The 14,860-nt window shown below is 32.9% G+C and overlaps 2 protein-coding genes across 3 annotated transcripts in view; both read left to right on the top strand.

The window, feature by feature from the left end:
* LOC113397838 (uncharacterized) overlaps positions 1-14,860 on the top strand; it is a 614,853-nt gene that overhangs the window by 316,077 nt on the left and 283,916 nt on the right. The gene's annotated exons all lie outside the window — the stretch shown is intronic.
* Positions 7,587-14,860, top strand: part of LOC113397917 (putative inorganic phosphate cotransporter) — a 188,356-nt gene continuing 181,082 nt past the window's right edge. For both annotated transcript variants that reach the window (XR_010309318.1, XM_064216785.1), the window contains exon 1: positions 7,587-7,596. The gene's annotated coding sequence lies outside the window, so the exon portion shown is untranslated. The remainder of the gene's footprint in view (positions 7,597-14,860) is intronic.

The raw sequence follows: 14,860 nt of genomic DNA, 5'->3' as shown, positions 1-14,860 counted from the left end.
AAATGTTGGAAATTAGTAACTACTGAGTCAATTGATTTTGAATACAATTGTACTTATTATTTTATTTTTGTGTTTCAGACTTTTAACATATTATACTTTGTATGTAAAGGGATTTTGGTGAGTGCATATAACTGTATCTGTTTGAGTGTTGAATTATTTCTTTGCTTATAAATTTTTTGTCACCAATGCACGAGGTCAATTGTATACTGAACCTGTTGTAAATTGTTATTCGTATCAATAATAAAAAAAAAATGGAAAAAGAACATACATTTAAAATGAACCTAGAATGTATCTAACATTCTAGATTCATTTTAAAACTACATGATATTAAAAGACTATATCAATAAGTTTGCTATTTCAAAAATTCGGTACAAACGAAAAAAATCCACTTTTTTGTTTGTACCGGTTTAATATAATATTCACACGATAGATGAGTTTTACCCTTCTGAATATTTTAAAAATCTGACGGAAACGGCTTCAGTAATCGGTGCTCCGGAAAAAGGTTCTAAAGGCCTGTTGAAGGATAAGACACACGAAAAGGTCAAAAGTAGACGAGTGATCGAATCGATAAACTACGTTGACGATTTATTAAATGACCTAAAAATAATTTTCTTCAAATTGAATTTGTAAGTATTAAAACTAAAAAAGCGGTCAAGTGCGATTCGGACTCGCCCATGAAGCGTTCCGTAGCAGCAAGTAACAAAGTTCGATGAAATTTTTTTTTTGAGTTTCAATTCTAAGTCTGGGTAATCCCAAAATTTATTGTTTTTTTCTATTTTTGTGTGAACATCTTAATGCGGTTCATAGAACACATCTAATTACCAAGTTACAACGGTATATTTCTTATAGTTTCGGAAAAAAGTGGCTGTGACAGACAGATATGATGAATCTATAAGGGTTAAATTTTTTGCCACTTGGCTACGGAACCCTAAAAATGTATATATGTAATAAATAATAAATAAAATAAATACCAAAAAGTGTACAAAGATGGACTTGCCCTTATAAGAGATTGGTCTGAAGAGAAATTTCTTCCAGATAACTATGACGTACTGAGAGAAGGATAAATCAAATTTATAGGAAGAATATGTATATATGAAGTAAAATAGGATTGAGCAGAATATAAATAATTATAAGAATTTAAAAATAATTTGCTAAGTAATCTTTACTAATATTATACATAAATATATCGCTGAACTGATTTAAATAAAAATTGGTGTGGCGATAGCTTGAGCCCCGAGGATAAACGACAAACAGTACCTTTTTTAATCGATGAAACCGTAAAATGGGGGGGGGTCACGGTTTGTGTGATAGGTAAAGTTTTATAATTTAGCGCGAGTAAAGCCGCAGGTTCAGCTGGTGTTACTATACAGACAAATGAAGTAGTTATATCATAGGTAGGTCAAATGTACATGCATACACGTACCAACATAATAATAATCAGACTTTAATGATCATGGTAAGTGTCTACTGTCCATATATATTTGCGCGGCAGGAATAATCATTTCTTACATCGCCAATGCGCTTCCAACCTTGGGAACTAAGATGTCCCTCGTACCTGTTGTTACACTGGCTCATTAAAATTGGAACAGAATATATTATCAGTGGGTGGTACCTACTCAGCCCTGCTTGCACAAAGGTGAGCCGTCAAATATTAACCTAAATTCGTGCATAATAACTACAGCATGAAGTTGTAATTGGTATACTAATGTAATTAATTCGCCGAATTACTAAGTAAGTTCAGCGATACAAAGTCTTTAGTGAGTTTTAGTTGTTTGTCTGTAAAATAATGATAATAATTTTTATTACCTTTGTTGCGAAAAAAGTATTTTTATATCAAATCAAATTATTTACGCTTACTAATAACATAAATAAGTAAATATTGGACAACATCACATACATTACTCTGATCCCAATGTAAGTAGCTAAAGCACTTGTGTTATGGGAAATCAGAAGTAACGACGGCACAACAAACATCCAGACCCAAGACAGCATAGAAAACTAATTAACTTTTTCTACATCGACTCGGCCGAGAATCGAACCCGGGACCTCGGAGTAGCGTACCCATGAAAACCGGTGTACACACAACTCGACCACGGAGGTCGTCGAAATTCTTAATTGTCAAATTAAAGACTATGTTATATCTTATACGTAGTCGAGATTGCTTTGTGATTTGAACGTAAACTATGACTGGGCTCAACTGCATTTAATAATCTAAATAAGGCAAAAATTACATTAGATATTAAACATAATATAAACACAATAAGTTATCAAAAGTCTTCACGTTAAAATAATAAAGTCGAATTATTCGTGAAAATGAAAAACGCTCGCTTATATTCTGTAGTGCGACCTTACCGTTGCTGATGTTGCCGGATTGATGCAAAACTTCGTTATATATAACTTTGATACTTATGCGTTATAATATGTAACATATTCCAAATTAAAACTTTGCGCTGTTTGCAGAGTACCGTGAAGCGACGAGAGACTGCCGATGGTGTAAGTGCAAATACAAGTGAAAATTTCAAATTTATGATCGTATCAAAAATGTTATTACTCGTTAACTCAAACATATATATAAGCGAAATACCATTCACTGATTAATCAAGAAATCTCGGAAACCATAACGTCTACAAATTTGAAATTTGGCAAGACAATTCCTTATAAGTGTAGATATCAGATATGAGTTTTACGAAACTGCACTCCTAAAGGGCTAAAACGGGGGTTGGAAGTTTATGTTTTTAAAAATTTCGCGCGGGTAAAGCCACTGGTTCAGCTAGGTATTAATATTAGGTTTCATAGCTATTGGTACTTATGAGCAACAATTCTAAGATTATACTAGAAGTCGTCCGCGACTAAGTTCGCCTTTTAGGGTTGGTCGCCAACTCGCCAGTATTAGACATACAAAGTCCTAAAGAAAATGTCATTAATTTCGGTTTAGTGGTTTGTTCGTGAAAAAACAACAGACAGACTTTCACATTTATAATATCAATATAGATCATGTACTTTCACAGCTGGGTAAGCGCGTCTCACCATACTTATAACTGAATGATATACCGTTAAGATTAGACTGTCGGGCATGCGAATAAAAATTTCCTATATAAACGCGATAGAAGTATTAATTTCAAATATTTAGAACATAATAGCACGTTCTATTTATAGAAATAGAAATTGTCTATTTATATAATAATATTACGCTAAGTACTAAATAATAATAAATAATAATATTCGACAACATCACATACATTACTCTGATCCCAATGTAAGTAGCTAAAGCACTTGTGTTATGGAAATCAGAAGTAACGACGGCACCACAAACACCCAGACCCAAGACAACATATAAAACTAATGAACTTTTTCTACATCGACTCGGCCGGGAATCGAATCCGGGACCTCGGAGTGGCGTACCCATGAAAACCGTACACACTACTCGACTACGGAGGTCGTCAAATATTGTAAAGTATATTAATGACAAAAAGCGTGAATTTAGTCTTTGTTGATTTCTAGGCAGTAGATATATATGAATGTATATCAAATTAATTAAAATACTTCTTAATAACTATTTAATTACTTGCCAGTTCTGCGGTTGACACCGTAACGTGACAATTCGAAAAAGCTTTTATTAGTCTACTTGAATAAAAATATTTTAGTTTTTGTGTTTCTGGTATTTTTTTCGTAGAAATAATTATCTAATTGCTAAAATTCTTACCAAGAATTAACTCTTACGTTTTAGTTGAACATTTCTGTGAGAACACACTTTGTATCTTACTCCTGAAAACCCATTTACGATAATACAATATTTTGATGCACGTATACTTAAGTGTCATAATTAATTATGAATATCAATGTCTCATACGTCCTTCTGACATTTGACGATCATGTTCTGTGATGAGCTTAGAGTTTGTTCTTAGAACAAGTCTACTTTATATATTCGATAAAGTCCGTAACGTAAATAATTATTATGTTCAATAAATAAAATTGCTACATATTTATGTCAACAACAAGAAAACAAATAATTATGGAGAGCGCTTTTTTATTTATTTATTTGTTTAGAAGTTTTATTTTTGATAAATTAAGTGTCCAATCAATGTAACTTGTTATTTTGTAGGCCTTGAATTTCGACCAATGAGCGACTACGAGTTAAATTTAATGCTCAATGCTTTGAGTCACAACAAACTTGTTTTATATGTTGTTGTTAGTGATAACTTAACTGTAATATATCAATGAAAAAGTTACACTGTCGATAAATCTGTACCGATTCGTTCAATTTACACGAAATTGACAGGTCACAATTCACTTGGTGATAGACCTTCGTGCAAGCCAGTGTGGGTTGATACCACCCTCTTTTCATCTGCTGCCAAAAAATAATACGTAATATTGTTGTATTCCGCTTTGAAGAGTGAGTGAGCCCAAGCCCAAGCTTGCCAGTGCATTGGCAATGTAAGAAAATACAGTCTTACAGCAGAAATGTCTATGAGCATTGGTGTCCACTGATCCCTTTTCCCAGTCCACATACCTATATAAAAAGAATATATATATATATCATAGACTCTAAGTGGACTAAATTTAATCCAAAAAATTTGTCCACAATAAATGTGTTTTCATTTTTTTTTATTGGAAAACGGCATTTAAATCATCTGAAAAATCGTTAGTTTAATTGAATAAAACGTGTTTTGGGATCCTTTTATAAAAGCGTACAGTATTTTAAACAAACGAAATACTAACCATGTGAAGTCGGGTATCAAAGAGAATCTATACGTATGTTTTTATTTAATTGAAAGGTTGTTATTGTGTCAACTGATTGCACGTTAGCTTCTCCCTTAAATATTAACACTGCAAGAAATATAAACGAATCCTAACCCCATCAACGCGAAACCATCCATGAGATCTAAGATGTAATCCCTCGTGTCATTAATCACACCGTCTCACTCGTCCATCAAACCAAAGAAAAACAATAGCCAATTGAGGTTTACCAGTAGAAATATCTAGAAAATTAATATTGTTTGTGTTTCTTATGAATATTATCAAGAAAATATTGTTAAAGGCAGTTTCAGTGTTAAGATAAAGCAAGTGAATTGAATTCCATTTATTCTTCTTTCCACTTCATTAGTTCGAGAGACCCAAAAATATTATTCGATAATAAAAATAAACAGAGCTAAGACATAATATTTGCTTTTATACACAAATCTGTTATCTCTCACACTTGATTGACTTTGAAGGTTCTTGTATCAGCTCTTCAAAGTGTATCAATATCTCTTATAACACGTGCCAATAACAAAAAGTTTCATAAATGGCAAGTATTGTACAGTCAGGATATAACAGCAGTACGTGTTTATGTCAGTACAGCCAGCAACAGAAATAAATATATTTATTAAAATTTTATTGATTTAATAAATTAAATTATTTTAGTTATGTAATGAGGTTAATTTACTATGATTTTGTAGTACTTATTTACATTATAAGTAATTACATTTGCGCAATATATGATATGTAATTTTAATAATAAATAATGTCAGCAATGATACAAAAATTTTAAAAACTTAATAAGATAAAACTTTTATATATTCGTTTACTGTTTTTCTAACCATTCAGGATGGAGACGCGAATATTGTGTATAAGAAATAACAGAATACCGTCGCTATCCAAAGTTTTATAACTCCATATGTTAATATGAATCAAATATTGAAACAGCTTAAATTTCGAACACATACTTTTTCTGATAAGTATACACTTAAGTACAAAATTGTATTCGTTTGAATAGATTAAATGAAAAAATATGTTTGAATATTTTTTAACTTGAAAATTTAAGGATTCTGGATATTTATGAAAAAATACGTTAATCTGCAAATATATAAAAATGGCTTTGCTGATTTTGGATCATTAAAATAAAAATTAACAAAAATAATTAAAAATTGCACATCCAAGATCCCATAAGCAGTTGTTGAGTTAACATTAATATCATAATTACCAAAACATTAGGTTATCATTATATGAGAAGCTAACTGGACACCGGCTGTCATGGTATGGGCATGTTATGCGGAGGAATGAGGACCATGTTGTGTGAAAGGTTTTGAGAATCGATGTGGATGGATACAGAGGTAGGGGACGATCAAAGAAACGTTGGATGGATTGTGTGAAAGGCGATATGGTTAGAAAGAATATTACTTGTGAGATGATGTAAGACCGAGAAGTATGGAAGAAGAAGACTTGCTGCGCCGACCCCAAGTAAAATTGAGATAAGGGCAGGAGGATGATGATATCTTATGGTTATCTTGAACACAAAAATAATAATCGAATATCAAAGATTTATTCGCCCATACGTCGTAAGAATATGTTTGACGAAACCAATATTTTGGTTACCAGAATATAGGAAACAAACGAGGTATATATTTCTATTGAAATAAAACATTTAAATCGGTCAACAGGGCAAAAAACCAATGTCACTGAGCATACAATAAAAAAACAAAGCCGAACAATCGAGAACTTACTACTCTTAACAGACAAAGCGTATGGAAATCACTGTCAATAAATTGACTCTCTCAATCGGAATCGATTTTATTTTATTTCGACGTGATTGTAATTGTACGTGTCATTGACAATTAGTCTGCAGATAGATAAAGTACTAACTAAAGCAACACAGTCGAGGTTTAACAGTAAGTCTAAAGAATTAGGTCAACTGGATAAGAGAGCGTGCCTACTTTAATATCTGCGGGATCAACCATTATCTGAAGCTGAGACGTTAGTTAGTATATATCCACTGAGACACTAGACGCGGAAACATTAAAGTAAATGAAAAAGGGAGTAAATATATTAAATAAAAGGACGACCTCCGTGGTTGAGGAGTGTGTACACCGGTTTCCATGGGTACGCCGCTCCGAGGTCTCGGGTGCGATTCCCGGCCGAGTCGATGTAGAAAAAGTTCATTAGTTTTCTATGTTGTCTTCGGGCTGGGTGTTTGTGGTACCGTCGTTACTTCTGATTTTCCATAACACAAGTGTTTTAGCTACTTACATTGGGATCAGAGTAATGTATGTGATGTTGTCCAATATTTATTTATAAGTAAATGTAAATGTATTAAATAACAGTCACTCAAACTCAAACTCGAACTCAAATTCCTTTATTCAATATAGAAGCATTATACTTGCTTATTGATAGTCAAACACTACTACACTGTAAAATAAATTGACAACTTTAGAGAATGATTGAATGATAATATTTTTTTTGTTAAGAATCTCGTTTGTTTGTTTTAAAATAATAACAAAAAATATGTAAAAATAATATTATATAAAATCGTATACAATAGAAACGCAAAGGTCGCCCGGAGGGCGCATGATGCCCTTTCTTTACGTGACGATTAACTGTCAGTTCACTCTACTGTAAACCGCGTGAAAGAACTTCGTTCAAAAAATGTGTACTGATACGATATATCTCGTGTTCGTTGTTCGCAAAACGATATTGAGTGAAACGTGAGAGCGAAAAGGTTCCATGTCAAAACAATCTCAATAGCAACCCGGTCTGGTGTACACTTATGTTTCGGAGAGCACGTAAAGGCGTTGGCTCTGCGTCTGGACTCTGGCCGTTCCATCATATTACGACAGTGACGTAATAGAGAGAGCACCTGTGTTGTGTGTGTGTGTCGCACACTTGTACACTATAATGTATCTCATGTAGTTGGTGGGTTAGTGTCCCTTAAGATTGGTCGGAATCTCTCAAGAGGATATCATAATACGTAGTATCATAATATATACATACATAAATAAACAGCCTGTAAATTTTCCACTGCTGGACTAAGGCCTCCTCTCCCTTTGAGGATATCGTTATCCGTTATTACATATAAAAAGGACATGTTATTAACAAACTTCAATTAAGAATGAAGAACATCATTGGTCTATCGATTTCGAAGTTTATGAGTCTCAGACAGTTATGTTAACAACAGATAACATCTATAATATAAGACAAGTTTATCTACTTAAAAAAATATTTTATGATAACATATTTATTATTTATAAATAGAACAATTTCATTAGAATGATATTTATTTATATATATTAACGACTAAGAAGGTTTCATTACATATTTTTTTATCTAATTTTATATATTATATTTATTATTAATTCATCTTCAATACACGTTTTTGCCGCACGCCTATTACCCAAAGCTAATTTACCGCCTTTTCATTTTACCGCCTTCAGATTTTTCCTGCTTTCCTATCTATACTAATATTATGAAGGCGAAGAGGTTCGCTGAACGCGGTAAAATGAAAATTAACTATTCCGATGTCGTTATCGTATTTCGAAGTATTTATTGAGGAAGATAATACGACTATATAACTCATGGTACTTATAGATAATGGAGACGTTCAGTCTAAAGGAAACAGTGCGGAGTGACTAGTATTGTTAAAAGTAATGCTGGGAGTACTGCTAGGGGTTTGTTTTGGCCAATCCAACAGGTCTTTTGTTGAAGATTCTCAAGTTATATCAGTTCGAAACACTGTACAAGGTGGATCCACAACGGTGTGTGGAGCAAGAATGATTTTAAAAATATAATATTTCAGTCTTTTGAAACACGCTGCTTTTTATAGTAAGTTTTATAGTTTTAATAAAGTTAGGAAATACTAAAAAAACGCGTCACCTTATTTATTAATATATATTATGTATTCTTTTTTTATGTTAGAGGGGGCAAACGAGCAAGAGGCACACCTGATGGAAAGTGACTACCACCGCCCATGGACTTCTGCGACACCGGGGGGCTTGCAGGTGCGTTGCCGGCCTTTAAGTTAATTATATGTATACGTTTGAAAAACAGATTTTTCTTGAACGACATATTTATATTATTCTATTGATTCAAGAAATTAAAAACATCCAGGATTAAAATCCAAGGAGACATTCAAACAACCGTGACACATAGTTATTATTATTAAAACTCGTAACATTTTTTCAGTTCCGAATAGTACTTTGTGATGATTACGTTTTGTATAACGTCTCCGCGTTGAACGATGTTTGGCACTTCGTTACATTAAGGCTTTGACAAGTCTTTGTTGAAATGACATTGTGATGTGATGTGTTTGTTCGTCGATGTTTGGTTTGAGACACGTTCACTAATAAATAAATATATTCATAATATGTCAGTTACTATTATGTTATTGACGTGGGTGATATTTATTGATTTTTTCGTTTCTTGAAGAAGACTGAGAAAGTATGTTTTAGTTAGACATATGAAAAAATACTAACTTGGAGGTGGTGGTCACGGAACTGATTCATAAATGCAAATCATTTGTAAAAATATATTTTAATAAATGAAACATATTATCCAACACAAGATTTTCAGGAAGACTTTCAGCCAGGATATATTATATATGTATATAATTGTATTTAACTAATATAACTTTGTATTTTAAATGTCGGACTTAAACTGTTGAGTTTCGTGCCGCTTCTTCGTGGTAGAATCTACAATTCAGAACCGATGGTAGCTTCACTTATGATGGTAATGTAAAATGACGATTCAAAAGTGCTTGTAAAAGCCTACTTGTATAAAGGAGTTTTTATATTGAAGTAACAGCTTGTAAATATGTTCTCACTGGAGGACATTTGGTCAATACACATGTGGCAGAACTTCATTGGGATTTGACACGGAGCCTGTGATGAATTATAAATACATATTAAGCACATGAAAATTCAGTTATGCTTGACTAGGTTGTGACCCATAATCATCATTTAAGATACACGCATTCTAACTGCACCATCTCGACTCCAATAAACGAAAACACTCTATAGTTGTGCCATTGGATTAAAAAGCAGAGATGTATCATAGGACACTTGGTTAACAAACAAATTAACAAAAACAATAACAAAAAATAAGTTTAACCAATTTTATATAAAACCATATATGACAGAAAGAGACGGAGACAAAGAGTAAGAGAGACGCGAGAGGCTCTCGCCCGACGTGACGATTTCTACCAGTTCTCTATCCTGTAAGCATAGTCTGAAAACATAAATCGATACCGTACCGTATATGTATAGCTGCGCTTATTAAAAAATATTACCTGAAACAAAAATATATTTCTAACAGTATTTAAAACGGGATATTTACCATGTTTTTTATTTTTATTCGGTGGAGCTCGATATTTCGACATTATCTACGAATGTCTTGTTCACGAGACTCGAGTCTCGTTCCACCAAATAAAAATAAAAAACATGGTAAATATCCCGTTTTAAATACTGTTAGTAATAAACATAACCATGTTAATTTAAAAAAATATATATTTATTATAATAAATAATATCTACGTTATGTTTTTTTATGTCATTGGTTGGCGTTCCAGCATATGGGCCATATGATCGTATGTGATCACTATCGCTTATAGACAATGACGCTGTAAGAAATATTAACCATTCCTTACATTGCCAATGTGCCACCAACCATGGGAACTAAGGTCTTAGGTTGCTTGTGTCTGTAGTTACACTGGCTCACTCATCCTTCAAACCGGAACACAACAATACTGAGTACTGTTGTTTGGCGGTAGAATATCTGATGAGTGGGTGGTACCTACCCTACCACCCTACCACCAAGTAAATAAATAAAATAAATATTATAAATAAATAGGAGAAACTGTCTTTAAATGTTCTACGAAGCTTCCATTGGAGATTAATACGCCACGTCATCTAATGCAGGCGTGTGGAAACACATGTGGTAGAATGTATATTTAGCTTTCTTTAAGATCTTTTCAAAACTTATTTTTTTTTAATTCCGTAATATTTGCATGATTTTGTAGGTAAAGCTTTATGCAAGCATGTTTGGGTAGGTACCAACCACTCATCATATACCACCAAATAGCAATGTTTACCAATATTGTGTTCCGGTTTGAAGGATAAGTGAGCCAGTGTAACTACATGACACCCCATAACATATCAGTTCCCATGGTGAGTGGTGTATTGGCGATGTAGGGAATGAATGAAATTTCTAAAAATGTCTTAACTTAAGTTTTGCACGTTTGAACCACTAGGTCATCGCAGCTATATTAATTAAAATAAAACGAAACGTATTTATAAGTCATTTTCATTAATCTTCGTTTAAAACAAAGCATTAACTTTTAATTAGTCGATAAAACTTGTCACGAGATTTTATAAAGAACTTTGTAACACTTGCTATGGAATTACATAATGAATGGTAGGCTTTGTGTTTAGTACAGTGAACGCCGTATAAAATGTAACAGATAAAGATAAAGTGATCAATATAATCATCCAAAGTCGTCCAAGTTGTTAAAATACCCATTTTCGACAAATATATCCGTATGGTAATCATATGAATTTATTGAAATCTTCATTAGAATGGTAACAAGTAAGGCGCCAATAAACACCACTAATAATAAACCATATTATTAATATATTTTAAGAACATTTCGAACATTTAGATATATATTTACCATTTTAATATTTTTAAAACCTTAGATTGTTAATATTAGTCAGTTATATAATTTATGACGCTGACTGTACAATCATAAGCTTGTCTATCACCAAATACCAAATACTTTATGTATTTATTTCGGTTTAGAAAGTAGTATTATAAAAAGCAATGAGGACATTTGTAAATCCCAATTTAGTTTGGCTCGGTAAAACTAGGCTTGTTACTAACTGTTGGTATCATTAAAATTTCTTACAACAACAACTTATACGGGCAGTGGTGAACACTTACTATCAGATATCCCATTTTTCAGTCCGCCTAAATGAAATAATTCTCTCTCTCTCTCTCTCTCCGGGCCACTACTGAATATTTCTAGTCAAAAAATCACATTCTATTTTTTATTGGCCCGACTTTGAACCCAGGACGTCGGGAAATACCCTTAGAAGGCTTAGAAACCTAGCAACGACAAAGTTTATGTATTCTTATAAAATGATAACTATTATCAAAACGTTCTATTTTTATCTATACTATATTAGTGAGTTATTGCTAAAAATAGTAATATTAAAAAAAAAACATTTAAAACTTTTACGCCATTGTTCCAGCTGAAATTTACGAGTCTTAAGCCAAAAACTCATTTTCTACACACTTTCATCATATTCTGACTAAAAATTTTAAAACGAAATTGCCTTCACATTTTATCTCATATAAAAGTCGCAAAAAACACGTCAGCCGCGTCTGAGTATGAAAGGATGTCAAGCCTTTATCACGCTGACTTTAAAACTGGACCGTTCCGCCCCAACGTTCTAATACTTACGTTCCTTAAGAACGGGTACTTAAGTGGATATATTTTTATATTTATAATAGCTGGCAACTCAAAAGGAGTTTTGAGCATGAGCGTAGAGGAATGAATTGAGTGTGAGGATTGATATGGGAGAGTGATTTGAACGATCAGATAATGAATAATACAGGAGAATGGAAGGAAAACTGACCCCCAATAGTTTGGCATAAGGGTAGGAAAAAGGGAAGATATATAAAAGACAGGCAGATTAGAAAATGGACAACCAACTTCAGGAACTAAGAAATACCTTGTACCTGAAATTACACTAGCTTACTCACCCTTCACTGTAACACGACAACACTAAGTTTTGTTTAGTGGTATATTAAGTGATAATTATAAAGGTGGTACTCAAACGACCTTGTAAATCCCTACCACGAAATAAGAGTAATTTTTGATGGAATTTATTAAAGTTGTTAATGTTGAGATTCGTCTATAATTGAATCTTGTATTAAATATGATCAAATATAAAATATCAGAATGAAGTGTCTTGTCGCACGACACTTCCGACACTTGGCGAGAGTGTGTATGTATAGAGTTCTATTTGACTGCGGCTTTGCTCGAGTTTCAGGAGTTAATCGTGGAGTGTTGGATAAAAACCTTATGTGAATTCTTAGGGTTCAAGCTTGATTGCTTGCTTCATTGCGTAATTCATCTAATTTGGTTCAGTGTCGTGGTTTGGTCGTGAAAGATTAACAGACACGACACAAGAGTTACATTCGCACTTATAATATTAGTATAGCTATATTATATGGATTCGGAGCCGAAACGTGGACACTCACGACAAAGCTGGTTAAAGTCGCTCAGCGTGCTATGGAAAGGGTTATGCTCGGAGTCTCTCTGAGGGATCGCATTAGAAATGAGGTGATCCGTCAGAGAACCAAAGTCATCGACATAGCCCACCGGATTAGTAAGCTGAAGTGGCAGTGGGCCGGCCATATTTGTCATAGAACCGATAACCGTTGGGGGAAAACGTGTTCTAGAGTGGAGACCGCGTCTCGGCAAACGTAGTGTAGGACGTCCTCAGGCACGGTGGAGTGACGATTTGCGCAAGACGGCTGGCAGGAGCTGGATGCGAGTTGCCGAAGAAAGACCACAGTGGTGTGCATTTGGAGAGGCCTATGTCCAGCAGTGGACGAATGTGGGCTGATGATGTGATGATGTATTATATGTATTAATTATATTCTTTATTTATTGTTTTCGCGTCTTCACATTTAAAATATAGACTTAACTTTATTTTCTGTTGTTAGTCTCACGCATACTAAGACGCTGTATGTACGAGTACTAAGTCATGCTAATGAGTGCCCATAATAATTAAAGGTCGAGAGGCGCGCCTTCATCAGTGAACAGACCTACACAAGTGTCTGTATAGGTTTATTATTGCAGTATAGATGTGTTAGATTTTTAATAGAGACTTAATACATTATGTCAGGATATTTTAAAATAATTTCTATTACTTTATTATATTTTAAGGTTTTAAGACAATAAAATATTATATATGAAACACAAATATTTATTTAACCGTTATAATAGCTGCATTATTCGTAATATTGTATTAATTAATATTTACATTAACACCAATTACCTTAACACTAACTTTGTATCTTGATAATTGCAAAAAACACAATTCATATATTCATCAATAATATAACAAGCAATAACAATTATACTTTATCACAAATTTATATCGTACCTTAAATGTTAGCACCTTGCTGCTCCAGGAAGAGTAAAGACTAAAGTAAAGTATTCTGTACGAAGCTTCCATCCCTTATATAAGCCTCACTACAAATCACGTGACTCACAATAATGAACAGAAAAGTCAAAGTACCCTCTTATTTAATATCAATGTTATCAACACAATTCAAAAATAACTTATTGTTGTATTATATTAAATTATTGTTATTACAGAATTGATTAAAACATACAATACATAGTGTAAGCCTTGTTTGTGATTGTCTAATTATTTATTTATTTCTTACTTAATCTGACACATGCGTGATCTGAGCGCTACCTATATTCGTGTTTTACTACAATTCATTATAATAAACATTTTATAATGAGTTTCATAAATTTAACAAAAATAGACATTAATAAAAATTCTATTAGCATTGTTTCGTTTAAATTATTTCGAAAGGTTTTTTATTTATTTCAATGTGCCCATTGTTTTAAATATTATATGTTATATAAAGAAAGGAACTTCGTCCCAACAAGGTATCCCAGGAGACCGCTATGTAATATTAATTATTAAATTATCATTAAATAAATTGTATTTTAGCAATTGATATCAGGATTTATTTCAGTGTCGTGTTATTGTTGAATTAACACGAAATAAAATTTTAGAGTTACTTATAAATTTATAACACAACAATAAAATTATATGATTGAAATTAATTACTGTATACTTTTTGTTATATCTTTTACCTCCTTAAGGTAGACACGATTCAAAATAAGTTACAATCCGGCACAAAACTGGTACAGTCGAATGGAAACTATTATTATTATAATTAAAAAACAGACAAGTGCAAGTCGGACTCGAGCACGAAGGGTTCCGTATCATTTACTAGGTGAACAACAGTAGGTACACAAATTTATTGATATCGCGTTTGTTGTACGGGAGCCTTCCTTAAATATT

This window comes from Vanessa tameamea, chromosome 13 (assembly GCF_037043105.1).
Source record: "Vanessa tameamea isolate UH-Manoa-2023 chromosome 13, ilVanTame1 primary haplotype, whole genome shotgun sequence".
Lineage (NCBI taxonomy): Eukaryota > Metazoa > Arthropoda > Insecta > Lepidoptera > Nymphalidae > Vanessa > Vanessa tameamea.
The sequence above is the reverse complement of the archived record's forward strand: the minus strand, read 5'-3'. Positions and strand labels throughout refer to the sequence as shown.